The sequence below is a fragment of the Sciurus vulgaris genome, assembly GCF_902686455.1.
Source record: "Sciurus vulgaris genome assembly, chromosome: 13".
NCBI lineage: Eukaryota > Metazoa > Chordata > Mammalia > Rodentia > Sciuridae > Sciurus > Sciurus vulgaris.
Window position 1 is genome coordinate 31,949,296 of NC_136474.1, and position 27,282 is coordinate 31,976,577.

The window sequence follows — 27,282 nt, forward strand, 5'->3', positions numbered from 1 at the left end:
TTTAATGCAAAAGCAGGTGGAAGTCCATATGTTCTCTAGGAGCTTCCAGCTGGCTCTAAATAAAATATCCCAGATGGTCAGCTGGGTAGAGACTGTTAGAAAAGTCAGTATTGACAAGAGGTTGGCTAAGAGTTTGAAGACAGAGGACAAGGAGAATATGATAATCCTTTTGATGACCTACTTCCTGTGTGTGCTCCAGTATCCATTGCCTTGGACACTTTCACATCAGTCAAAGGAAGATTTTCAAACATTAACCATTAACACTTTCTCAATTATCCTTTTATTGTTTATCATTAAGATGAGCTAGTTTCTCCTTTCATGGTGCAAATATGTAGTCAAAGCTTATGCCTCTCCTGATAAAGCTAAGAGTCTGAGCTCTGCCACTGAGACTCTTCTATCCGGAACCACTTGTGTTGTCTTCAAGTCCAGCCCAGCCACTGTGGCTGCAGGATCCTGGCAGACTCTTAACTATTCTGCGCCACTCATGCTTCATCTATGGAACTGCTATCATCACTAATAGCTAGTGAGTGACAATATTTGGGAGTATGAGACACTTATCTTGAGGCCTGGTACATTGTAGATGCCCCAAAAGGGGGAAATTGTGTTTACTGCAGTGATTTGGGAGTAATAATTCAGCATGTGATGATCTCCAAACAGAAAGCTTTACTTAGATGTCACCTCATCTGAGAAGCTGTCCCTGGCCCGCTGGTCTGTGTGAGAGGCCATCCAGGGCATCCTCAGCTCTGTACTTTGCTGGCCCCCTTCCCTGCTTGTCTCATGGGTATTTTTCTGCTTAGTACTTGGCCTTGGACACCCAGAGAAGCTCTGTTTTACTGACCTGTATGTTCTTGTTGGTAATAAAAACAGGGAGACACATCAGCTAGCAACAAAAGTTATTTTTCAACTGTGACCTCAGGGTAAGCAGGAAGGACCTGGTTGGCTTAGGGGCCTTTGTTGGGGTGAGAGTGAAGATAAAAATTTCTGATTCACCAGAAATTTTACCTCATTCAGGCCAAATGGGTTGACTCAAAAGAGCACGAACATATAAGCAAGATTTCAATGGACTGGCGGGTGGTTACATTGATGAGAAAGGGAATAGCCCTGATTGAGAGAGACAGAATGAGCCAGGCTTCCAGTGAGTGGCTGGTTGGAAGGGCTGGCATTTTCATGGTAATGCTTTAAAGAAGTTTCCTCCATGTGGAAGGTTCTTGTGATATCTCCTGGGTCATCCTAAGTCCAGTTGATCAATATGTATTTATGGTTGATCTGATGAAGAAGGGAAGGGTATAAAATGACATATTCCATGCATTGTTAAGATAGAAGAGTAGGAAAAGATTTATAGTAACATTATAAATTAAGGCTTTAGAGTTTATCTGCCATTTTGATCCCCATTCTGGTCTCTTACATTCTCATTCCTCCTGAAAGATTTCATTCATATCATTAGTAAGGGGAAAACTTGAGAGTTAATGGGTTAAGGAGACATACAAGGAAGCCAAGTGTTGCCTGTTTTACATGAAATGGCTCATTGTGACACCTTCATCTTTCTTGCTGTTTGACAACAGCAGGATTTCTCATGTCAAATTTGATATCATCTTGCACAATATTAGGTTGAGGAGTATTACACTTTCTTCCTCCCAGTGTTTTCTCATTGCTTTGTTCTGGGTAGTCTAAGTAGGTGTCTCTTGAAATCCTACCAATTTATGAGATACTTGTTTTTGATCCCGAGTTCATGAACAATCTGAATTTACAATACCCGGCCAGTTATATGAGTGAACAAAGGTTAATACCCTTTGGAAACCAACCAATCATGTTTATCCATAGTACCATTGAGATTATTACAAGTACCCACTACTTCTGGTTGAAGCATGTTGGTTCCACTCCTTTTATTCATGCTGAGATGTTGCCAGGTTATTCCACTCTATCATAGTCTTATAGACCAAGAAAGTATTTATAATCTTACCACTTTACAAAGACAATTTTATTATTTCCATCAAATCTAATCATATGCCTTTGTATTATCATCATTATTGTCATTTCAGATAATATCTGTGTGGCCTCTTTTGTTGCTTATGTACAAAATCCTCCCCAAACCTACTATCTGGAAGGTATGTAAACAAGTCATAACCAGTGAACACTGGATTCTGTAAAACTTAAAGCATTTGGAGTACTACCTTACCTTGCTAAAGATCATTGTTAGAAATTTCTTGGGTGCTTTTGCCACAATCCAACACAAGGGGCAACCTGTTAGACATTGCCAGCAGCAGTGTGTCATATTCCACATTTCTAAGCAATATACATAATCCCAGTGTCCTGTTTATAGGACAATTATTTTCAAACATCAACAGTTTGAAATGTAGCACATTCCTAAATATAAAATGACAAACTACTTCAAGAAAATACTTTCATGAATGTGTTTCTTATATTACATGCCCCTCATGTACATACTGGTGCTCCATTGAACATTTAGTAAAAGTGACGTTTGCAGTAGTTTGTCATTTTTACAATAAATTTTTAAATATTTCAAATGATCTAATCACTCACCAATTACCTTTATCAAAAGAATAACACTGTACAAATATTTACTTCAAAATTAACCACAAGTGGTCAACTATTTGCTCAATTTAATGTATAAAACACCTCTACAAACTAATACATAGGACAACTGACATACTAGGCTAATATCAACCACTACTTATCTTGAGAAGTTTACCCCAGGACAACTGGTGGAGTTTAAGTGTGCACAAACTCCTCCCTGCTCAGATCATAGGAAACCAAATGTCTTTCTATTTTTACAGTATTAGTGTTACCTCAAGGTAGGTAAAGCTGTTTTGTTATGATGGTTTAGATATTGGTTATTCCTCAAAAGTTTATATGTGAGACCATGCAAGAAAATTTATAGGTGACATGATTTGGTTATAAGATAATCAAGGTTTATTCCCTTGCTAGGGATAAACTAGGCTAACTGTAGGTTGGTAGGGTATGGCTGGAGGAGGTGCTTCATTGGGGGTGTACCTTGACAAGTGGAGCTCTTTCTGCTTCCTGGTTGTCATGGTCTGAGCTGCCTTGCTCTATCACATCTTTCCACCCTGATATTCTGCCTCTCCTTAGACTCTGAGTTAATATAGGAGGCTGTCTATGAACTGAGACCTCTAAAACCATCAGCATCAAGTAAACTTGATGATCCTCCTCTAAAATTGTTGTCAGTTCTTTTGGTCACAAGGATGGAAAATCTTACTGAAACACTAATCCAGGGAGCAAGAGATGTGACTGCACCTATTACTCCCATGGGAATTCATCCTTTAGCATGTTTATGCCAATGTGCCCTGAGGTCATTGATTTTTCTAAAAGATTGTCATTTGTTCAGGGACAACATTTCAAAAGACAAACCAGTCCCCTCCAAAGTGTTTTGGTTATAAATGCACTCCCAATTTAATGCACCATCTTAAGCCCTGTCTATGTTTCTGGGAAGAACCCCAAACATTTGTTCCTTGGATAGAAGTTAAAGCCCTGCAAGATGCTGGAAAGCAAAGAGCAATTTGGTGATAGAAGACCCAGAGGGTATGTTTAGCTCTTAATATCTTTCCTTCTGAATAGCAGCAGGAAGTAATAGAAAACCATATGAGGAATCTGTATGGATTTTCTTTGTTGTTTTAACTGTAAGGTCTGAATAAGAATGATGAGTTTGCTTTGGGACACAAGTGTGTGTGGGGAGAACATTTGCTTCTATGATATTATAACATTAACTGTTGCATTCCCTGCTTTTATGGCACATTTTTTATAAAACTGCTTCCACCTGTGAATCATTTAGTCACAGGGTTATCTACAGGCACATTCTTTAGTTTTAGCTGGCTATAAAGTTTGTTCAATAATATCCACACATTGGAATTTTAGAGGGGCTCAGTTCAGGAATAAAGTAGCTAGATTTAAAGTTTGACATCCCTGCAAATGTTTGATGTCAGGAGTATCTAACAGTGATGATTATGAACCCATGATGATTCTTGACTTCTAAAATTGTCTGGAGTTGGTGGGAGGACCTGGACCTCTACACACTATCCCAAGGTTAATTGGGAGGTCTTGTTAGCTACCAAAGGAGTCATGGCCATTGTTTTCAAACAGTTTGGTAGCCCCCGACACATAGGATCTAGCTGTTTGTAGAAATGAGTTACTAGTCTTGGGATGGCCTCCACATTTGGGGTTTAGACCCTTAAAGTTAAACCCAGTCTTTTGCATATGACATTTCATTTATCCATATGATGGCACATTTGTCTTTGGGTATACTTTCCTTTTGGACATTCAAGGCTGAGCAGATGGTGCTTTTCTACTGTGAAGGTCAGTCAAGGCTCCTCAGCAGTTACTTTTTAGGGTCTTCAATAACAAATGAATAAGATTTTAATTCTTAGTAATCTTATATTTGAATGAACATCCAGGAAGGAGACTATCTTTTTAACTTTTTCACATATAAATTTTTTTTACCTCTTTTTACATACAACAATTTATAAAAACACACTTAAGAGACCAAAATATATTGTCTTTTATAGACTGTAAGAAGCCAATACTTGAATTTATAATTGGCAATGAATGTTTCAATATTTTAACTTTCAAGATGGGCTTGAGGACTGCAAGGCCATTGTTGCAGCAAGTGGTGTGGCTGCTGGGCATGAAGGGGCCATGCTACTGGGTCTCAGCCTCTGGTTTTGCTCCACTCTCTGGCTGCAGCACCCCCATCTCAACCAGGATGGTGAACTTGCCTGCCATGGTGTGGCACTGCCTCCTGGAAAAGAGTTCCATGCTGGTCCTGGTCTTTCAGCTCTGGCTGGTCTACATCCTCAGCGCACCTTGAAGCAGGAGGAGAGTACAGTGAGAGATAGCAATCTCCTCCTGGCTCAGGACCACAACCAATCCATTCCATGGAAAGTACAATTGAACTTGGGCAATAGCAGCCAACCAAGCATTCAATGCCAGAACTCCTTTCAAGGGAAGCACCTCATCATGGATGATCTAGGGTTTGTCTGTGAAAGGAAGAATCTACTGACCAATGGTTGCTGTGATGTCAAGCATCCCCAGCACAAAGCAATACTGCTGCAATAGCTGCCTGGCCAATGGCTGCTGCAGCACCTATGAGTACTGCATATCCTGGGCCAGCAGCCCAACAAAAACTCTTCCTGAAGTGTTCCTCAACAGGGCAGTTGTGGTACTCCAGAACCTCTTCATGGCTGTGGAAGATCACTTCCAATTGTGCTTGTCTAAGTATAGGAACTCTTCCCAGAGCGAGCATGCAGCATGAGAACACCTAATGGGACCTCATAGCCAAGTACTACTAGGGAAAGAGCCCACCCAAGCTCTTCCCCATGTGATGGCCTGCAGCAGCCTGAGCACTGAGACACTGCCAGAGGATGCACCACCTGGAACCAGACTTGAGGGTCCAGGCTAGTCCTGGACAAGGTGGTGTGGGGACAATTTGCCTGTGACCACTTCCATGCTGTCCACTGCCTTCACCCACAACCTGGGCTACAACTCTTCTATAAACTGGACTGGATGAAACTCTTCTATAAAGTGGACTGGAACCTCTGGCTGGGCTCAGGCAGGAAAGATCTGCAGGCTGAGCTGGGAGTGTTGTTTTCATCCCTGGGAGACTCAGTCTTGGCACCCACATAGGGACCAGGAACTTGTGTTTGTTAGGTGCCATGTGTTCACTGCTATTTTGATGTGGGCTCTTTTGTGTAAAATGGTTTTTTAGATTCCTTTGGAATAGTAGGAAAACAATATGTATGCAGGAAAATGCCTTACCATTCTAGTTGAATATATTTAAGGAAAATTTGAAAATATACTTTAACTTACAAATGACTCAATTGTTTACCCCTTATATAGTTGTCAGATTTTAAACTATATGATAAGTAGTATTACAAATATTTATCTTATTACATTTAATGTATTTTTAATAGTTGATTGTAGATTACCCATGGAAATCAAGATATCAGTCATTTTCAGTTGCTTCATTGAGAGAATACAGGAAGAGTCATGATACCTAAAATACAGAAAACTATAGACATTGCATCCCTCAAACACCCAACAAAGAAAAATACAGCTTTGGCCAGCCAGTCACCTAGGCAAAAATGTGTGCTAACAATTCTGAAAACACCTTTATTTTTAGTACAATTGGAGATTCAGAAGAGAAAAAATTACCAAAACTCATAGGTGCTCCCTATAATTGCAAGTGGAGGATTATTTTAAAATTCTTTATAAGAAATGTAAAGAATTATATTATTATTTTAAAATTCTTTATAAGAAATGCTTTAAAGTAGGCATGTCAATCACCTGCCATGCCACACATGACATATGACTTCTCCAGTGTGATAACAATCTGGGTTCCTGGACCCCTGTGGGTATTTGGACCCTGTCACTTCATGGAGGAATTATGTGCCAGGTAATACAATAGGGGCCCAGGTCTTCTAAAGTAGGGGCAATCAGTCTTCCCATTGCCAGTGCAGCCATAGGAGTCTGGTGTATTTTTGTAATCTTTTATGTATCTGACTGAGGGCCATAATGACCTCCAAATGAGGGCCTTTTGTCCATTTTCTTTGTTTTTGTAGTAGAGATCTAGTTGTGAATGATGTTGAAACAAGGAAATCATCCCTCTTGACCATCAAGCACATATAGAGGCCAAGCAGTGGTGCAGAAAAAAATATTTTTCTTTATATCATCTAGTTTGAATCTTTTCTGATTATACAATACATTCCCTAAAAGGAACTCTTTTGAATTGCTGTCAGTATTCCCTGTATCTAATACCACTGTAAATTTTGTGTCCCATAATGAGTGTTGCTAGGGAGGGGTGTCAAACACTGGAACAAGTGTCCATATGAAGAGAGTGGTATCATTCATTCTATGGGCTCTGATTATGGTCAAGAGCAGCATGCCATATCAGAGGCTGGGCTCCAAAGTGATCTATTCAGGGTGTCAGGTTTGAAAGAAATCAATCCAGTTCCCCCTCTGACATTAAAACAGTAATTTTATAGTGGCTTATTTTTAGAGGCAACTTTAAAAATTATATTTTGTTTAAATAAATCCATGAGTTAACTTGTAAGTATTACAACTACCTAGGATGGTTTGAGATAATGGATCTATCAAGTAAACCTGCATTACCTTATTAAAGGTAGCAGGGGGCAGCGGGAAAGAGGTGGAGAGCTGCTAAAAGCCTCCACAATTAACCCTATGATTATAGTGTAAGAGTTATTCAGAAGCTGTTTACAAGAAATGCTGAATTAAATATGCCAAACAAACAAAATATCAACTTATATATGCAGGGCCAGAAGGAAAGTTATGAGATGAAATGCATGAGCCTATCAGAGTAAAGAGCCTGGATGGCACACCCCAAGTGCAAGGAAAAGACCAAAAACACAGGTTACAGCATGTGGGCTCCAACTAAGTACTCCTGATCCAGTGGTTCAGCTACAGGAATTTCTCAATTTCCCAGATGCCAGAATCACAGCAGTAGAGTTACTGGAAATTGCTGCTAGTGGGCTATGGGAGTTTCTCTCAACTCCCCAGAAGCCAGAACCAGGTCAGGCAGCCTGGATAGCTGCTGAAGAGATGAGAGTTCTCACACATGAAGCAAGTTTTGGTGACCCAACTATAGAAATTTCTTTCAGTTCTCCAGAAGCTGAAGCCACTGTTGGTGGACTATGGTAGTTTCAACTTTCAGAAGCCAGAACTGACTTTTTGACACCTGAACCCCAGATGCTACTTCCAACTCCCCAGAAATGGAGCCAAATTTCAGTCTCCTTTTATGCCTCTAAAGCAGAGGAAGATCCAGGTGGGCAAGAACCAGAAAAGAGAAAGATAAGATGAGCATATTCCAAGGAAGAAAGAACCCATGAGCTTGTATGTTGAAGAGTTCAACTCCATCAAGTGTCAAGGACATCAACAATCACCCTACTGCCATGTGAATCTGCATGATTCAGAAATTTCCCAGCAACTGTTAAGGGAATAAGCTGGTGAACTGGGCTTCTGACTTATTCTTGTCAGTGAGGGAGGTTAAGAGAGTGAGCAGAGCAAAAGAATAGGATACATTACCAGCAGTGTAAGTAAAACTAGTGTGGTCTGGGTAGACCAGAGGCTTATCCCGTCCTAGTGAGTCTGGAGGTTGGGGTGGTTAGGGTAAGACTTGGCCTAAAGAAGTCTTTCACAAGCAGATGATGGGGGCCTTCAATGAGCAATGGGCCAAGAAGCTGAAAGAGGCACCTCCATCTTGAAAGAGGCTTCCTGGCCTGGTCTGTCCTCCTGGCCACCTCCCTGGTAGAGCTCCCTCCCACACTCCCAGGAACTCCTGTTGCTGCCATTCACAGCTGGTACCCCATGTCTCTAGCTCCATGTGGTTGACATTTACTCAGGGCCATATCAGTGACTGCTTTTATGTGCACTCTTTAGATTTAGCCCTTCCTTAACAATTCACAGGCTTGGAAACAGGAGCAGGACTGCACATCAGGGGTAGAGCTCAAAATTCCAGCACTCCTCTAACAATATTTCCCTTAACTTGGATATGATCTACAAGCAACAGGTTTCTTTGTACAACTGAAAAGGATTGATTTCAATTTGTTCTTGTTTGTTTTTTTTCTCCCAAATTTGCAACTGGTACTGTACTACATTTTCTGACAGTAGCACCCAAAGTCATTAAATCTATTCAGGCCTTGGATAGCCTGAGGAGGTCATCAGCCACCATGGCTGGATGAATCCAGAATTTCCCAGGCCAGATGTGCCCTGCCTCAGGACAGGTTTATGCATATGCCTTTATTAGGTTCTTATCCTTGTTGCCAGATTGCCCATTGACTTCTCAGTGGCTCCAAGTGACACAGAAACTGTGCTATTTTGTGTTCTTTCCTGGTCTTTGGTCCCACAAGCAGTGGTCCAGAAGTCTATTACTGTTCTTCATCTGGCAGAATCATTGGGAAATGAATTGCAGGTCAAGGTTTTGTAATATAAGATTACAGTCTTCTCTTGATCTAGCAACAAAATCATTTACCATGACCTAGAATGAAGCATCAAAGCAGCTCATGCAATGGAGGACCTGAGGTGGTGCTGCACCTATCATGGGCCAGACATAGCCATGAACGGGCTGCATTTTGGCTCCATGGGGTCACTGAGAGTGGAGCCTTTCTGAATGCAAGTGACCCTAGAGAAGACAGGCAGCTTCTCCATCCCTGGAATGGCATACTGGGACAAGCCATGCTGAGGTGGTCTTGGGCACTGCTGGAATTTCATCCCTCACTGGTGTTTTCTACATTTAGAGTGGCACAGGACACTGTGACAAGTTCCCTTGGGTTTCTTAGAGGTTCCTGCTAACACTGAGAGAAGGTAACAATGGGGAGGAATATCTGACAGGCTGTCACATTGGAGGGGTTGTCTTGGCCAGAGCCCATTGGTGATTGTGGGTTGCTCCTGGCTGGAAACTAGCACCTGTGTGTTACTTGTGTACACATTTGCTGTCAGTACAGACTGAATCATACCTGACTGTGTTGTTGGTATTTTGTTTTTCTTTTCCATGCCATAAGGAAAAGCAAGTCTCTGTTTTATGTCTAATTCATGGATTGTCCAGTTGCCTCCTGTGTGTCTTCAGTACACACAACTGTAGGTGTGGTGGTCCCCCATTCCCACTCCCTGCTCTGCAGTGGAGTATCTGATGCATCTCTTTGTGAGGGTTATTAATCATGGGCTCTTCTTTCCCAAGATGCTTGATGCTGATCCTATTGGCTCTTGAAAGCCACCAATATGCTATAGAATGCCTTCCTGTAGGAATTTCCCAAAGGTCTCTATGTGATGCATAGTAACAGACACCAGTGACAAGCCCCAGGGAGTTTCTACCTCCACCAGCACTACACTGCAGAGAGGGATGAGGTGAGACCAAGCAGAAGAACCTTCTGGAGTAGCTGCCAGGCCCCTGTAGGCATCTTCAACTCTGCAGTGAGACTGAAATTCTAGGCTAGGCCAGGCCTGATGGGTGGGTAGCCAAGCCTCTCTGAGCTCCTCTGTCCTGACAGTAGGCTGTAGTTATCCCATTTTACAGAAATAAAAACAAATCCAGAAACTACCAAGGGCTTCAGTGACTTGCTCAAGGCTCCATGAGAAAAACCTAGATTAAGAACTAGGTCTTGAAGACAGGTCTCCACTTGTCACCCTCCATAGGGGGAATGAAGACAAGTGGGAAGGAGGCTGGAATGCTTAGGATTGGGAGAACTATACACTGAGAGGCCCTTTCTTATAGCTGCTCAACCCCAAAGAGGCACTGGCTCCTTATGGTACACCCAACCCCTTTTGTTCTTTGCCCACACTCTGGGTCTCAGTTTCCCCAGGGAGGAGAAATGACTGCCTCCCCAGTTGGAGGGTTAGGGTAAGTGACAAGTGCACACATGCTCAGAAGGTAATCCCTATCGTGATTATGAGGACACCTGGGTCAGAGGCAGGGCCCTCTTGCCATCCTTGGCTGTCCCAACACATTCTCCATACTAGATCACCTCATCTCCTTGGTTCCTCCTTTCTCCACCTCCCACAGTTACTGTGTTGAGTCACTGAGGCCACCAACCCTCCTTGGTAATCCCCAGAGTCCCTCAGCGACTCTATGGGCAGTGTCAGTGAGTCCTGGGCTTTCCTCTGAGGAAGAGCTCAGCCAGGGTAGCAGGAAGAGACTTCATCAACCCTCTCCAAGTGCCTCTCCACTGCAAAATGCAAGCTGGCCCAGTGACCCAGGCAACCATCTGGCTCTGTCTCACTGCTAGGTTTTCAGAGGTCCCTGCAGGCAGATGACAGGGCTGCCTCTGCATCCCTGCCTTTGCTGCCAGGCCTGAGTCTGGCATATGTAAGACCTCTCTCCCCCTGACCTGGCCTTCCCTGTGCAGCCTCAGGTTTCCTATGGTGTTTGCAATAGCTTCCAGCTTTTTTCTGTTACTAAAGGTGGGGTGGGGTCAGTGGCTAAGGCACCTTGCACAGTTGTGGACCTGGAGGGGCTGTTCATGACCTGTGGTGAAAGAGGTGATGAGGGACATGCTTACAATCTGTAGTGACAGAGATGATGGAGGTTGAGAAAGGCCCTGTGAACACCTACCTGAACCAATTCATGGGCAAAATACACTCTTTGTCACTGCTGGTTTGCCTACCTGCAGGAACCTGTGTCTTTTTCTGGCTCCAGGGTTCCTAGAAGAAAACAGAAAAGAAACAATGAGATAACTTTGGGCCCATCCCATGAAACAGGATTATACGTTTTAGGTCTCTTCAAATACTTTGTGGAAAGGGCTAGGGAAAGAAGGAAGAAATGAACAAAGGAACTAAACAAGTAGCTTAACTCTAAGAATGGTTACCTAACACCAGTAGTCAGTGGGTCAACACTTGTCCTGCTACCCTCATAAGAAGGCTCTGAGATGTCCTTGCCATGGAAGAAGGTTGCAGGCGGAACTGTTGGGACAAGTGATATGCACCTGGGAGTCTCCTTCCTTAGAGAGGTGTTATGAATACATTAATTCTCAATATTTTTCACTTCCATTAGGACTGATATTCTGCATAGAAAACCCAATCTTTTTTTTAAAGAATTTTTTTATTGTAAACAAATGGGATACATGTTGTTTCTCTGTACATGGTGTAAAGGCATACCATTTGAGTAATCATAAATTTACATAGGGTAATGTTGTTTGATTCATTTTGTTATTTTTCCCATACTCCCACCCATCCCACCCCTTTTTTCCTGTATACAGTTCTTCCTTCCTTCATTCTTGCCCCCCCTAACTCTAACACTAACCCCTCCCTCCCCCCATTATGTGTCATCATCCACTTATTAGCGATATCATTCAACTTTTGGTTTTTGGAGATTGGCTTATCTCACTTAGCATGATATTCTCCAATTTCATCCATTTGCCTGCAAATGCCATCATTTTATCATTCTTTATGGCTGAGTAATATTCCATTGTATATATATACCACAGTTTCTTTATTAATTCATCAATTGAAGGACATCTAGGTTGGTTCCACAATCTGGCTATTGTGAATTGAGCAGCTATGAACATTGATGTGGCTGTATCTCTGTAGTATGCTGATTTTAAGTCCTTTGGGTATAGGCCAAGGAGGTGGGATAGCTGGGCCAAATGGTGGTTCCATTCCAAGTTTTCTAAGGAATCTCCACACTGCTTTCCAGAGTGGCTGCACTAATTTGCAACCCTACCAGCAATGTATGAGTGTACCTTTCTCCCCACATCCTCGCCAACACCTCTTGTTGCTTGTATTCTTGATAATCGCCATTCTAATTGGGGTGAGATGGAATCTTAGGGTGGTTTTGATTTGCATTTCTCTTATTACTAGAGATGTTGAACATTTTTTCATATATCTATTGATTGCTTGTACTTCTTCTTCTGTGAAGTGTCTATTCATTTCCTTAGCCCATTTGTAGATTGGATTATTTGTATTATTGGTGTAGAGTTTTTTGAGTTCTTTATATATTCTGGAGATTAGTGCTCTATCTTAAGTATGATTGGCAAAGATATTCTCCCACTCTGTACGCTCTCTCTTCACATTTCTGATAGTTCCCTTTACTGAGAGAAAGCTTTTTAGTTTGAATCTATCCCAGTTATTGATTCTTGCTTTTATTTCTTGTGCTATGGGAGTCCTGTGAGGAAGTCTGGTCCTAAGCCGACATATTGAACATCTGGACCTACTTTTCATCTATAATCTGCAGGGTCTCTGGTCTGATTCCAAGGTCCTTAATCCATTTTGAGTTTAGTTTTGTGCATGGTGAGAGATATGGGTTTAGTTTCATTCTGTTGCATATGCATTTCCAATTCTCCCAGCACCATTTGTTGAAGAGGCTATCTTTTCTCCATTACATATTTTTGGCACCTTTGTCTAGTATGAGAAAATTGTATTTATTTGGGTTTGTGCCCGTGTCCTCTATTCTGCACCATTGATCTACCTATTTATTTCGGTACCAATACCATGCCATTTTTGTTACTATTGCTTTGTAGTAGAGCTGAAAATCTGGTATTGCGATACCCCCTGCTTCACTCTTTCTGCTAAGGATTCTTTAGCTATTCTTGGCTTCTTATTCTTTCAGATGAAATGCATAATTGCTTGCTCTATTTCTGTAAGGTACATCTTTGGGATTTTAATTGGAATTGCATTGAATCTGTATAGCACTTTAGGTAGTATGGCCATTTTGACAAAATCAATTCTTCCTATCCAAGAACATGGGAAATCTTTCCATCTTCTAAGGTTTTCTTTAATTTCTTTCTTTAGTGGTCTGTAGTTCTCATTGTAGAGGTCTTTCACCTCTTTTGTGGGATTGATTCCCAAGTATTTTTTTTTTTTTTGATGCTATTGTGAATGGGGTAGTTTTCCTAATTTCTCTTTCTGATGATTCATCACTTATGTATAAAAATGCATTGGATTCATGAGCATTGATCTTGTAATTTGCTACTTTACTGAATTCACCTATGAGTTCTAAGACTTTTCTGGTGGAATTTCCAGGTTCCTCTAAATATATAATCATGTCATCAGCGAACAGGGATAGTTTGAGTTGCTCTTTTCCATTCGTATCCCTTTAATTTCTTTGGTTTGTCTAATTGCTCTGGCTAGAGTTTCAAGGAGGATATTGAATAGAAGTGGTGAAAGAGGGCATCCCTGCCTTGTTCCAGTTTTTAGGGGGAATGCTTTCAGTTTTTAACGATTTAGAATGATATTTGCCATGGGCTTAGCATAGATGGCCTTTACAATGTTAAGGAATGTCCCCACTATCCCTGTTTCTTCTAGTGTTTTAAGCATGAATGGGTGATGTATTTTATCAAATGCTTTTTCTGCATCTATTGAAATAATCATGTGATTCTTGACTTTAAGTATTGATATGGTGAATGACATTTATTGATTTCCTGATGTTGAACCAACCTTGCATCCCTGGGATGAAACCCACTTGATCATGGTCACTATCTTCTTAACATATTTTTGTATGCGATTTGCTAAAATTTTGTTGAGAATTTTTGCATCAATGTTCATTAAGGATATTGATCTGAAATTTTCTTTCCTCGATTTGTCTCTGTCTGGTTTAGGTATCAGTGTGATATTGGCTTCACAGATTGAGTTTGGGAGGGTTCCTACCTTTTCTATTTTATGGAATACTTTGAGAAGTATGGAATGAGGTCTTCTTTAAAGGTTTTGTATAACTCGGCTGAGAACCCATCTGGTCCCGGATTTTTCTTTGTTGGTAGGCTTTTGATGACTTCTTCTATTTCATTACTTGAAATTGGTCTATTTAAATTGTGTATGTCGTCCTCATTCAGTTTAAGCAATTCATATATCTCTAGAAACCTGTTGATATCTTTGAAATTTTCTATTTTGTTGGAGTATAGATTTTCAATATAGCTTCTAATTACATTTTGTATTTCAATCATATCTGTTGTGATATTTCCTTGTTCATTCTGAATTTTAGTGATTTGGGTTTTCTCTCGTCTTCTCTTTGTTAATGTAACTAAAGATTTATCAATTTTGTTTATTTTTTTCAAAGAAACAACTATTTAATTTATCAATTTTTTGTATTGATTCTTTTATTTCAGTTTCATTGATTTCAGCTCTGAGTTTAACTATTTCCTGTCTTCTATTACTTTTGGTGCTGGTCTGTTCTTCTTTTCCTAGGGCTTTCAGCTGTAGTGTTAGGTCGTTTATTTGTTGAGTTTTACTTCTTTTATTGAATGTGATCCATTAAATAAATTTTTCTCTAAGTACTGCTTTCATAGTGTCCCAGAGATTTTGATATATTTCTTTGATCTCATTTACCTCTAAGAATTTTTTAATTTCCTTCCTAATGTCTTCTGTTTTCCATTCATCATATAATAGCATATTGTTTAATCTCCAGGTGTTGGAGTAGTTTGTTTTTTACTCTTTCGTTTATTTCTAACTTCAATCCATTATGATCTGATAGAGTACAAGGTAGTATCTCTATCTTCTTGTATTGCTAACATTAGCTTTGTGGTATAATATGTGGTCTATTTTAGAGAAGGATCCATGTGCTGCTGAGAAGAAAGTGTATTCACTCTTGTTTGGATGGTATACTCTATAAATGTCTGTTAAGTGTAAATTATTGATTGTGTTATTGAGGTCTATGGTTTCTTTGTTCAATTTTTGTTTGGAAGATCTGTCCAGTGGTGAGAGAGGCGTGTTAAAATCACCTAGTATTATTGTGTTATGGTCTATTTGGTTTCTGAAATTGAGAAGGATTTGTTTGACATACATGGATGAGCCACTGTTTGGGGCATAGATGTTTATGATTGTTATATCTTGCTGATTTATGCTTCCCTTAAGCAGTATGAAATGTCCTTCTTTATCCCTTCTAACGTTGGCTTGAAGTCCACATTATCTGAAATGAGGATGGATACTCCAGCTTTTTTGCTGAGTCCATGTGCATGGCATATTTTTCCCCATCCTTTCACCTTAAGTTTATGGGTATCTTTTTCTATGAGGTGAGTCTCTTGCAGGCAACATATTGTTGGATCTTTCTTTTTAATCCAGTCTCTCAGTCTATGTCTTTTGATTGATGAATTCAGGCCATTAACATTCAGGGTTATTATTGAGATATGATTTGTATTCCTGGTCATTTGACTCATTTTTTAATTTTATTTATTTATTTGACACGACTTGGTTCCTCCTTTATTTGACAATTCCTTTAGGATAATTCCTCCCTTTGCTGATTTGCTTCTTTTTCATCTCTTTCTCATGGAATGTTTTGCTGAGAATATTCTGTAATGCTGGTTTTCTTTTCGTAAATTCTTTTAGCTTTTGTTTATCATGGAAGGATTTTATTTCATCATCAAATTTGAAGGTAAGTTTTACTGGGTATAAGATTCTTGGTTGGCATCCATTTTCTTTCAGGGCTTGATACATACAGTATAATATAATATAATATAATATGTGGGGGGCGCCTGGCTCTCCTTACAGTGCTTGACAGAGTTCCACTGAATGATGATTGCAAAGATTCATCCTAAAAGGACTGCATGCCAGATGTATGCCTCCCTAGCTTGGAGTTTTCATAATAACATATTACTCACTTCAGTCTGGGGATCTTGCTAGAGGTGATGGGAATAATTCTACAAATTTCCAGAAAAACATCATGGAGACAAAACACATGTTGAAACCTGTGATGACTAACCTCACAACAGCAGAAATATTTTTATTATGTTAAAAACCAAACACTGCATTTACTGGCATAGCCAGAACCTGTTGGGGCACAGAAACTTATAGATAACAATGTTTCCCCAAGTCCTAAGCACAAAGCACCTCCCACAGTAGCTACTAGATATGGACCAGCTTATTTTATCAATGGCAAGCCCTGATGATTAAGTAAGGATAATCTGTAAGGTTACTGTTTTCTCATAATCTTTCAGTAAAAACAATTTCTGCCTATGCTTTGGAAACTTCTTTGATTTTATTAGTCACAAGTCTGTCATCAAAGCCTGAAGAAAAATGTATATAAACCCAGCCTTCCCCAGAATAAAGTGGGAATGATTGCATCAGAACTAGAGTCTGTGTCTTTCATTCTCCATCCATCGCCGACGCTGTCTCCCCGTGCCCCCTTACCAGTGTGGAACCCATGGACCCCTCCTGGGGCTGGACCCCGGCAATAGTATATAATAATATTCATAGTTACATTTAACATATTATTATCATAATAAGTTGAAATTTGAGAGTTTTAAAAGCCAGTATGACCCAGGCAGTTCTCAGTATTTATTCAAGAGAATTAAAATTACTACAGCAGTTATGCAGGCCCGTATTTAGTACCACAGTTCACAATAGTCAAGTTATTGAACCAGCCTGTATCCACCAACAGATGAATGGTTAAAGAAAATATGGTGTATATATACACACAATGGAATTTTATTCAGTCATCAAAAGTGAAATTGTGGCATTTGCAGGAAAATGCATGGAACATGAAAGCATATGTTGAATAAAATAAATCAGAATCAGTAAAAGATGTGTCCTATGTTTACTCTGGGCACCAGGTGGAGGACAGGAAGGGCAAGAGGAGGAATTAGGGAACAAAATTTCCCAATTTTTGTGTTGTTGTGTCATGCACATGTACACAAATATAAGGAGGAATCCCAGAATTATAGTATTATATACAATATAATGTCCCAATTAAAAAAAAAATGTGATACCCGAGGTTGGTTCCTTATTTCACACCATTCTTTCTCTTTTCTCTCCCCTCCAGACCCCAGGATTGCACAGGACAATGTGAAGTGTGGCCCAGCACCTGATGTGGTGAAGAGGCGTAAAGCTGCCCACCACAGTAGGGGGGAATGCACACTGGGCAGCTGAGGCCTGAAGGGTCTCAGGCTGCAACATGTTACAGGAAGCTCCACAGGAGCCGGCAGGTCCCAGTCTGGTGACTAAGACTGATGTGGACCAACAAATCCAAAGAGAGGACAGGGAGGACACAGATGGCCAGGAGCACTGGCGGTAGCTGAGTCCTGAGTAGCCACAGCAGTCAGGAAGCCCAAGGAAGGCTTTCTGTGGAGTCTGAGTCTGGCCCCCACCCTCTAGCCCTGTGGGTTGTTGTCTGGGTGGATTTAAACAATCAAGTAACTCAAACTGGGGAATCGTGGCAGAAGGTGGATTTGATCCTAGTGAATATGTTTGCTGTCATGAACATGCAAGGAGAAGACTGGTCAATGTGCACCATGATTCTGCTGACAGTGGCATCAGCATTACTATGATCTTGGAGGCCTGAATTGTTATTGTGGTTATCTTGTTCTTGTTGAGACGTCCTGATTGAAAAGGAATCAATTTATTTGGCAAGCCAACCAGTCCTCATAATGGACAGGATCCACCAGCTCCTCCTGTGGACTAACTTTGTGGCACAGGAAGTGGAAATAGCACCTTGCAAAACCAAGAGAACTTTTAACCCCATTAGAACTGTTTCTCATTTTGCATCTGCAATATGGGATGGTACTGTCTTCATGAACTTCTACAAATTTTACTTGCAAACTTATTTTTGCTTCCTGTGTTATCACCATTCCCATTTACGGTATATTTGAGTAAATGATTATATTTAAAAAGTTACATGAGGCTTCTTTGGTTGTCCTAAACTTTAAACATTCCACTCATTCTGTTTGTGTGACTACAATTTTTGGGTGATTTGTGACCTTGTTGAAAAAAATTTGAGTTTTCTGCATTTAAATATTATAAATGGTTTTGCTAGGTTTTTAAGGTTTTTGTCTTCATAAGATATTTATGAAGTTATTTGGGGTTATCTGGGATTATATGAAAGAAGATGAGAACCACACTGTGTTTACATTTACATTGGTAGTTTATTAGTTGGTGGCAGCTTTCTCTAGTTCTTGGGATGTTAGCAACTCTTGGAATATTTTACAAATTAGGGCTGAAATCTGTATCACTTATGCAGCAAACTTACGTGGCTAGGAGAAGTGAATGTTATTATTATTATTATTACTTTTTGGCTCTTTTCAGTTTATTGCATGAAGGAGTTACACTAGTCCAAATAAAAAGCAGACCCCAAATGGTTACATTATACAAGCTGTGATGTTTTTAAACTTGTGACAAAGGACAGAAGGGAAATTCTACTCATTGCAAGGAAATCCTCACTTAAGCTTCAGTGAGCCACAAGCACTTAAAACCCATGAACCTTCAGCTGATCGTCCTTAGCCAGTCCGATCTCTACCAGGAACTGGCATATGTTCTTGCACTGGTCACCCTGTAGCTGAATTACTTCTCCATATTCTGGATGCTCATTTACAGTACCATTGCAGGCAAATTTCTTCTTAAATGCCTTCACTATTTTCTTTTTATCATAATCATCAGTAATTCCTTGGACAGTGGTAAGGGTCTTCCATTTCTTTTAAAATTTCTCTGCATTCCTAAAATGTCAGTGTACTGCACATACATTGTTCTTTTTATCTTCACTAGTGGTTTATATTATTATATTTAATTCTTAAAGTTTCAACACGTGTCCTTTAAATTGAGCATGTTCTTAAATCATTATTTACCTTGTAAACATTCATTTGAAATAGGGTTATAATCCTTTAAAAATAATCTGCATAAAAGAAAGATGAGGCTTACATTTTTATTGCTTTGAACTCTTAAACATAACACAAATGCTATTAAGAGTTTAAGGGTTGGCGATGTAACTCAGTGGTAGAATACTTGCCCTGCATGTGCAAGGGCCTGAGTTTAGTCTTCACCAATATCAAAAGAAAAATGAAGAGGAACACAAGGTAATTGAGGTTGAATGATGGGTGGGGGGAGGGGTGACCCATAAAGAAGTTCAAAGGGGCTGAGTATAAGGGTTTTTTGGGGTAGTGCTTACATCCAGAGGAGGGCCAAAGGGAGGAACTCAATCCAATCTAAGTGAGTATAGATAATTTGGTTAAACTTGCCTTCAGGGTCCTGTTTGTCCTCTCAATTTTCCTGAAGATTGTGGATGGTAGGAAATGTGGAAATTTATATTTAAAATTTTAGCCAATTCTTGGATAATAGATGAATTAAACTTGGAGCCATTATCAGACTGGAGGGAGGCAGGCAAGCCGAAGTATGGAATTTCCTGGGAAGTAAGGCTGCAACTGTAGAGATCTTTATTATTAGTTGGAAAGAATTCAACTCATCCAGTAAAGGTGTCTGCCAAGACTAGAAGATATTTTGTCCTTCATACAGAAGGCAAGTGGGTGCATTCATGTCACCAGTCCATGGTTGGAAGAACTCTTCTAGCCTGGTGTGTAGGAAATGGTGGTGGTTTCACATTAGAGTTGGAGTTAGCCTTGAGACCCGCTGTGCATGAGTGAAAAATTTGCTGGAGATACTGTAAATCTGAAGGGGACAGGTTTAGTAAATTCTTAAGAATTTCTGGAGAGAACAGGTATCTAGGTGAAATAAATTATGGAGGTAAGACAAGAGGATGGTCTCATCAGGGGAAAATTGGACCTTTGTTGGCATGGAATATAAAACCTGCTGGGATTGGTGGCTAGATTGAGCAATTTCATAGCAAGCCTGTCTGCCTCCTGGTTCCCCAAGGAAATGTAATTTTTATTGGTCTGATGGCCTTTACAGTGTAAAATTGCTACCCTAAGGGGTAAAAGTGCAGCTTCAAGCAACTCTGTTATGTAACTAGCATTAAGAATTGGGGTTCCTGTTTAAATTAGGAAGCTTTTCTCTCCAGATTAAGATGTTTAAATGAATAATATTGTATGTGTACTTAGAATCGTAAAACATATTGACTGATTTTTGCCTTGTAACTCAGCTTGCTGGGATGTGGTCCCTGGAGGTAAGGGAGATAACTCTAATATCTGGGAGAGGATTAAAGAAGAATTTGTTGTAGCTTCTCCTTGAATTATATCATAACCTGCAAGGTAAGGGGACTGTTTTGGGGAGCTTCGATTTATGAAGCAATCTGGGGAGTCCAGTCAATGTTGATCTGTTATATGAGAAAATGGACTCATCATAAAGTCCAGAATGTCAGGACAAGAGTGAGAAATGACAGGGACAGAGGGTATTTTTGTTGGAGAGGACTGGCAGGGTTTAGTGAGGAGTCTTGCTGAAAGGTAGTTAGAGATCTAGGAATTGTGCATGAAATAACTGAACTCTGGTTGGGGAAAGGGATAAAAATTAATGATGACTGAGAAGATCTGGGAGAGAGTGTGTTGCAACAACTGTAATGGGTTGATATAATGCAAATTTTCTCACCTGAGGGATCAGGAGAACTGCTGTTGCTAACACCTTGCGGCACTGGTGCCAGCCTAGATAAACTAAGTCTAATTGTTTGGATAGGAAGGCAAAGGGGTGAGGGGTATTTCCTGCCTTCTGGTAAAGAGCTCCCAAGGCTTGTCCATGTTCTGAGTGGAGTGACAGGAAAAAAAGGCTTGTTAGGGCTTGGTAAATATAGAGTTGAGAATTTGAGAAGAGAATTTTGGAGAGTAGAAATGGTCAAGGAAAAAGAATGGGAAAATGGAAGAGGATCTGAAAGATTCCATTGGAAGCTTTATAGAGGGATTTGGCTATGAGGGAGAATTTTAGAATCCAGATGTGAAAATAATTAAAAAGGCCTAAGAGATACAACATGTCCCTTTGGTGGTTGGTAGGAGAATGTCTTTTATAGCCTGGAGTCTTTCTGGGGGTATAGTGCAGGAAGTGGGGCTAAAAGGATGCCTAAATATTGTAACTGAGGGGTTCAGAACTGGGCCCTAGATTGAGAAATCCAGTAATCCCAGGAGGCCAGCATGTTAATGAGGGTACTAGTGTGACAGGTAGAATATTTGGAAAGGGCTACAGAGCAAGAGGTCATCCACATACTGTATAAGGTGGCTAGGGGATAAATTTAGGTTGGCCAGGTCATGCTAGAGAGCCTTGCCAAAGTATGGGGGGCTATCTCGGAAGCCCTGTGGGAGAACAGTCCAGGTAAACTGCCATGAGTAGTTAGTGTCTGGGTCTGTGCAGGAAAAGGTGAAAAGTGGGTGTGAGCCAGGATGGAGGGGAATAGTAAAGAAGGCATCCTTCAGGTCTAATACTGAAAAATGTGTGGTGGAGGCTGGGATATAAGATAAAAGGGTGTCGGGCTTGGGTACTACAGGGTATGTGGGAAAAAATTGACTTGTCGATTTTTCTGAGGTCCTGCACTAGTCGAAACTATTGGGTTTCTTTACTCTGAGGATGCGGGAGGTATGAGGCAAGTGTGGGGGGCCATCCTTAATTTAGTAGAATCAAACTAGGTTGAGCCATGGGATGCAAATGTCTGACTTCTAGGAACTGAGTACCACGGAGGAATGTCCCAGATTGCCAGGAAGCATGCAGTGCTGCGTGGGAGTGTTCCCTGTCTACTTCTGTGATAGTCCCCCTAAGAATGTGGTTCCCCTAACTCCACTTCATCCTGTTCATCACAGAAGTCCTTCCTTTTCTTGGCCCCTTTACCTGTGTGACTATAAAATAAAGGAGAGTTGGGTTACTGCATGTTGTTAGAGGCCAGAGCTGGTATGGCCAGAACTCTCATGCTCCCTCTCATTTATTGATTAGTTTATGGGTAACTGATTGATTTATAGCCAATATCATCCTCCAGCAGTTAACCCTTTCCTCATCCACAGAGTATGTGGCTGAGAGACCCACACAGGTTGGTATGAGGAACTTGGACTACAATAAATGGGAGGTGATGGGTTTCAAACCTTTGAGGGTTGAGTGGGGGGTTAAAGGATATTGGGGGAGGGTTACATAATGGGTGGGGTGTCTCAGTTGGATATGAACTGGGGAATGGTGTTTTGCTATTTGGGGTTGAGGAGTATCCCAGACTCTGGTGTTAATCCCAGCAAGTAAAGGACAATAGGTAGCCTTAGGGGGTTCAGGGACCAGGTCCAGGCCAGTATTAAAAAGATAGTAGTGGGCTTTAAAGTGGGAATGACAATGGAGGCTTTTAGTTTGTGAAGGAGATCTTGAGGATCCTGGGGTCTTGAAAGTGATAAGTCCAATTAGATTCAAGTGTAGGGTAGCAGTGTCTGCAGCTGGATGGCTATTAGGGTTTTGGTTATGTAGAAGGTCCACATGACCTCTTGCAGCCTGCCAAACTTGAGGGCGTTCATCATTGGTCACAGTAGATGTTCCTATATGGTACACATCTGCCCAAGGTGGTAGGCCTGAGTTAAGCAGGTGAACTCTTTCCTATATTTAGCAGGGTTTTCAGAAAAAGATTCCAATCTATCCTCCATTTGGTACTTATCTCTCATGGAGAAGATAACATGAACCCAGACCATACCTTCAGCTCCTGTCACCTCCCAGAGGGAACATGTGTTTTGCTGGGAGTTTATTAGAACTTGTATGGGGAGGGGAGGAGAGGGGAGAGGGGGAACTAGTGTGTGGGGTCTGTGGAGGTGGATTTGATGGCAGGGCACCTGGACTTCATGGGGAGGAGTCAGTTATGGGGTAGTGGGACTTTGTTGAGGGGCACTAGATGTTTTAGCCTTGAAATTTTAGGGAGGGGAGCTGATGTGGGGTCCATGGGACCCCAGGATCTGAAAGGAGGAGTTTCATCTGCTATTTCTGGGGATGTAAATGAGGAAGAGAGTTGAGAGTGTGTAAGAATTGCAAAATGGGACAAGGTTTTCCTAATGGGGGGTTGAGTGAAGGACAAGAAAGGTTTTGAAGTAGAGGACCTCACTCCAATTTGCCATTTTGCAACAAATGACTTTTTAATTTTTGGAAAATTTCTTGATCAAAGGTTCCATATTTGGGCCATTGGTGCAGTTTACCTAATTTTTAGTGTGGCCAACTTCAAATGCTGAGCTTAATGAGCATTTGATTTTGAGGTCACTTTGGGAGTAAGGGGTCTTAAAATTGCCAATGAGACAACCCAAAGGGGAGTCCTGTGAAATTGACTGATTCCCATGTTTTGGAGGGGGTAATTGCAGTGTCAGATTAAAACCAAAGCATCCACTGGATTCTTTCCGACACTGAGCTAGACAGTGCCACCAGAAATAGGGGAACATCTTCACCACAATTTCAATGGTGGAGGAACTCCTGGAGCACCATGGTCCAAAAGGTGGGGTCTCAGGGCAGGGCACCTATCTGCTGGAAACCAGACAACAGTGATGGGGGAACCTTCAGGTTCCCATGGGCCAAAAAGCAGAGGTCTCAGGGCAGGGTGCCTATCTGATAGAGACTTGAGGAATGGATGAGATGGAGTTTTACCTTTCTGAAGAATTTAAATACTGGTGTTGGGTGCAGGAACAAAATGGCAAAGGGGCCTCTGATCTGGAGGTCTGCAGGGTATCAGGAAGGGATCAGGGAGAGGGTGGCAAGGGTGTGGGAAGGGGGTCAGAAAGAGGATGCCTCCAGCACCAACAAAGGACTCGATACAAATTCTTGCACTGTCCATGTAGCATAGGCTGCAAAAACCTAGCCCAGGATCAGGGTCAGTTATGGGTTGCGTACCAGTAGCTATTAAGCCAAAGTGGACTCAGAGGGTATGGAGGGTCACTTTCCACGGAGTAGGGTGTGCACAGTTTAAGATTCAGTCATATTGAAAGTGGTGGCTGGGGGACTCCCAACTTCAGAGGACCATAGGGGTGTCAGAGTCTCAACAGTCACTCCCCAGGTCTCATCAGTTGTTTAACTTAACTGCAGGGGAAGGGGAAAAGGAAAGGGGAAGAGTCCATTTTACCTTACACATATTTTCCAGTCAAGGAACCAAAATGTAAGCACAAAAGGATGGGAAGCAGACTTCAACGGATTCAGAGAACCCTTTACTCCTTCACTGACTCGGGCACCCTTGAGGTCCACTTTCCAGAAGGGAAAATGGCTGTCAGTTACAGAGAGGATTTTGGTTTTATAGGGTACAACAATGTAATCATTGGAAGCCGTGTATATGCAGATTTGACTGTCAGGGGCTAGTTGAATGGATTCAAACTTTAATTTAGGACAGTAGTTGTAAAAAGGTTGAAACTTGTTGTCTGAGAAGTTAAGAGTCCAGATCCTGAGAGGTGAGTACTCAAGTCTTGCCCATTGGTATTTGCTGGACTTCTGTTTTGCCATGGGGGAGGATCATCATGTAGGGTCCAGCATTCAGTATCTTCCCTTTTCCCTGGGGTCCATTGTTTCTTAGCTAGTTTCCCCTCCCTTCTTCTGAGCTGCACCTCTCTCTGTTTTTCTTCAGGGGCTATTTTGCAGGAATATTGTTTTCCATAACCCTTCAGAAGTTATTGTGTTTTAGAGTCATTTAATGTTTTTAAAACAATGGTAATTTTGGCTTTGCTTTTCATATGGAAAAGTTTAAAATTGGAACTATTTATGATAAAAGATTTTATCATGTATCTCTCTAAGCATTGCCACCATGGTCAGCAAATCATATTTTACAACATGTGGAGATTTTCTATAACATAACCATGGAGATATTAGTATCTTTGTGTTATGTGATATTGTAACAGTGGTCTACTTCACCTTTTGAATATAGCTCTGAGGATTATTTTAAAAGGGATATGTTTTCCTTTTCCTCTTCTCCCTCTCCCCCTCCCTAAGCTGGGGGGGTGGGAACAAGATTACCCTGAGTTAGATGTGCTCAACAGGAAGGAGATACCTGCCAGAGGATCTAGAAAGTGACTATCTCCCAAAGCAATAAGTGAATGTTAACACACCATCAGGGTGACCAGGACCCCCTGTCAGGATACACCTGACCTTTGGAGAACTCCTTTAAAACTCCCCTGTTCTTCCTGATGGGCAGAATCACAGGCTTTGGGACAGGAGTTCCCTGTGCTGCTTCTTTGCTAGCAAAGCAATACAATTTTTTTTTTTTTTTTTTCAAAACTATGTCCTCGGTATTGGATTGGCATCAGGGACAAGGACTGAGTTTTCAGTTACAAATTTGGTGCTCCAGGTGGGACCCTAGAGAAGCCCCTGCTCCGGCTTTCTTGGGCAGGCCTGGCACTCCAAGCAACTGCACTTCCATGCTGAGGATGTAGTGAACATTTTGAAAGCTGAAAATTGGAAATTCAGAAGGTGGGCCTTGGGTCAAATCAGAGGAACTATTCCTGTAAGTAAAAGGAGGGACCAAGGGACTCCCAGCAGCCACCAAAGCACCCTTTGCTTCAAGGAACTCCTGTCTTCCTTCCCTGGATTACTCCATCTTGGTCTACTTTGAGAAAAAGGAAACTGAATGCAGTAAATTCAAGACACCTGGGCCATTCAGTAAGCTCCCCTGGTGTGCACACCAAGATTCTTGATTCTACACATATGGTTCCCCTTTGGGGGAACATCTGGTCCCTATCCATCTGTGGCACCTACACCCATCTGTGTAGAAGTCACAGTTGAGGAGGAGTTGGAAACTTGGGATAATTTCTCTTTACCTAGTCTGTTTTAAAAATTTCTATCTGTTGGCCATGGTTTAAGGATTCTGTCTGTCTGTCTTCTGTTCTTTGTTCACATTCACTTCTGGCCCCTTAAGACTTGGGCAAAACAGTGTTGATCCTACACATTGTATCTTGGGAAAGATCTTCATTGAATGGGCCACCTGCAAATGTAAACATGTCTGAGAAAAAAATAATGTTCTCCAGTAACAACTGGGTCTTTGAATAGTTTTTTTCTGAATTATTTTATAATCTCACAGTTGGGAGTTGGTTTGTCAGAGATAAAATAAGTGAAAGATTCTGTATGTATAGGAATGTAGGCAATTACATAATGAATCTTAACAGGCAAAAACTAAGTTAGACGCAAAAAGGTGCTCCCTCTAATATGTGAGTATAGAAAGATAGCAAAGGAGGGTTTAATTTTTTTTTTTTCTTTTTCTTTTCAACCCAGTGCTAACAGTCTAAGTACTACTTCTCAGCCTGGTCCCAGGCAGCTGCCAATCATCCTGCTGTGGGTCAGGGACACCAGTCCTAAGATAAAGGAGAAAAAACAAAATCACAGGAAAACTACCTGTTCTATACAGAGATATTGGCAAAGAGGACCTGGCCTCTGCACAGCTTTCCAGCCATTCTGTGCCCATGGGAATAAATCCAGAGTTTGAGAACAGAGCTCAGTTTGCCACTTCTGCAGATAAATGAAATCTATGTTATTGGCATCAGGTCTGCCATTTTAGGTCAGAAGCCATTTTACATAGGGGGCTCCTAAGTTTTGATTCTGAGCCAATGCTACTTAGCTTACTGTAAAACGTGACTACTACTAAGAGTTCAACCCCACCCCAGCCCATGATGCAAGCACTAAGCATGCATAAAAATTCCTATTGCAGGCTATAAAACCGCTCTGCAAGAACCAATATATTGCTGCTCTCCCCAGGGGGTTAGCCTTGTTGGTTAGCCTGTGTGCTACTGACAATAAATCCCTTGTGTGAGATTCTGGTGTGTGGCGTGGTGCTTGGATTCTGTTTGGATTTTGCATGTTTCCTGTCATATGTGAGCTATATGCCTCAGTGATTTTCTTTCTGGGTTCTTGTCTCATGGGTTCAAAGAATGAAATCCATGGATGTTGGCAGAGGACAAAAGTAAAAGAAATAAAATTAGCTTTGAATGAGAGGGAAAAGGTGGAATGCCCTGTGATGTGAGGGGGAAACTGGTGAAAAACTTTTCCACTTGAGTATACCAGTTCAGGGATGTTGGCTGCTGGATAAAAGTATTGATCAGAGTCCATGCTGAAGAACATTAAAAGCATTAAGGCCAGTTGTTGGAATCTATGTTCTACAGATATTGGGAATGTACCAAGGCTCTTGGCTTGTCCCATGACTTTCTATTTGGCTGTGTACTTTTAGTCCTTAAGTCTAAATTTTTTGTAACCTACATTTGAGTT

The 27,282-nt window shown here is 41.2% G+C and overlaps 1 long non-coding RNA gene and 1 pseudogene across 2 annotated transcripts in view; one reads left to right on the forward strand and one right to left on the reverse strand.

Annotated features, from left to right (window-relative positions):
• Positions 1 to 2,963: 2,963 nt before the first annotated feature.
• LOC306642710 (SREBP regulating gene protein-like) lies at positions 2,964 to 7,549 on the forward strand (annotated as a pseudogene). Its single transcript has one exon. The product of its transcript is annotated as an SREBP regulating gene protein-like (transcript).
• Positions 7,550 to 9,124: 1,575 nt separating this feature from the next.
• The window catches only part of LOC306642742, a 33,535-nt gene continuing 15,377 nt past the window's right edge, over positions 9,125 to 27,282 (reverse strand). The window contains exon 3 of the long non-coding RNA XR_013758655.1: positions 9,125 to 11,181. This is a non-coding gene — a long non-coding RNA (uncharacterized lncRNA). The remainder of the gene's footprint in view (positions 11,182 to 27,282) is intronic.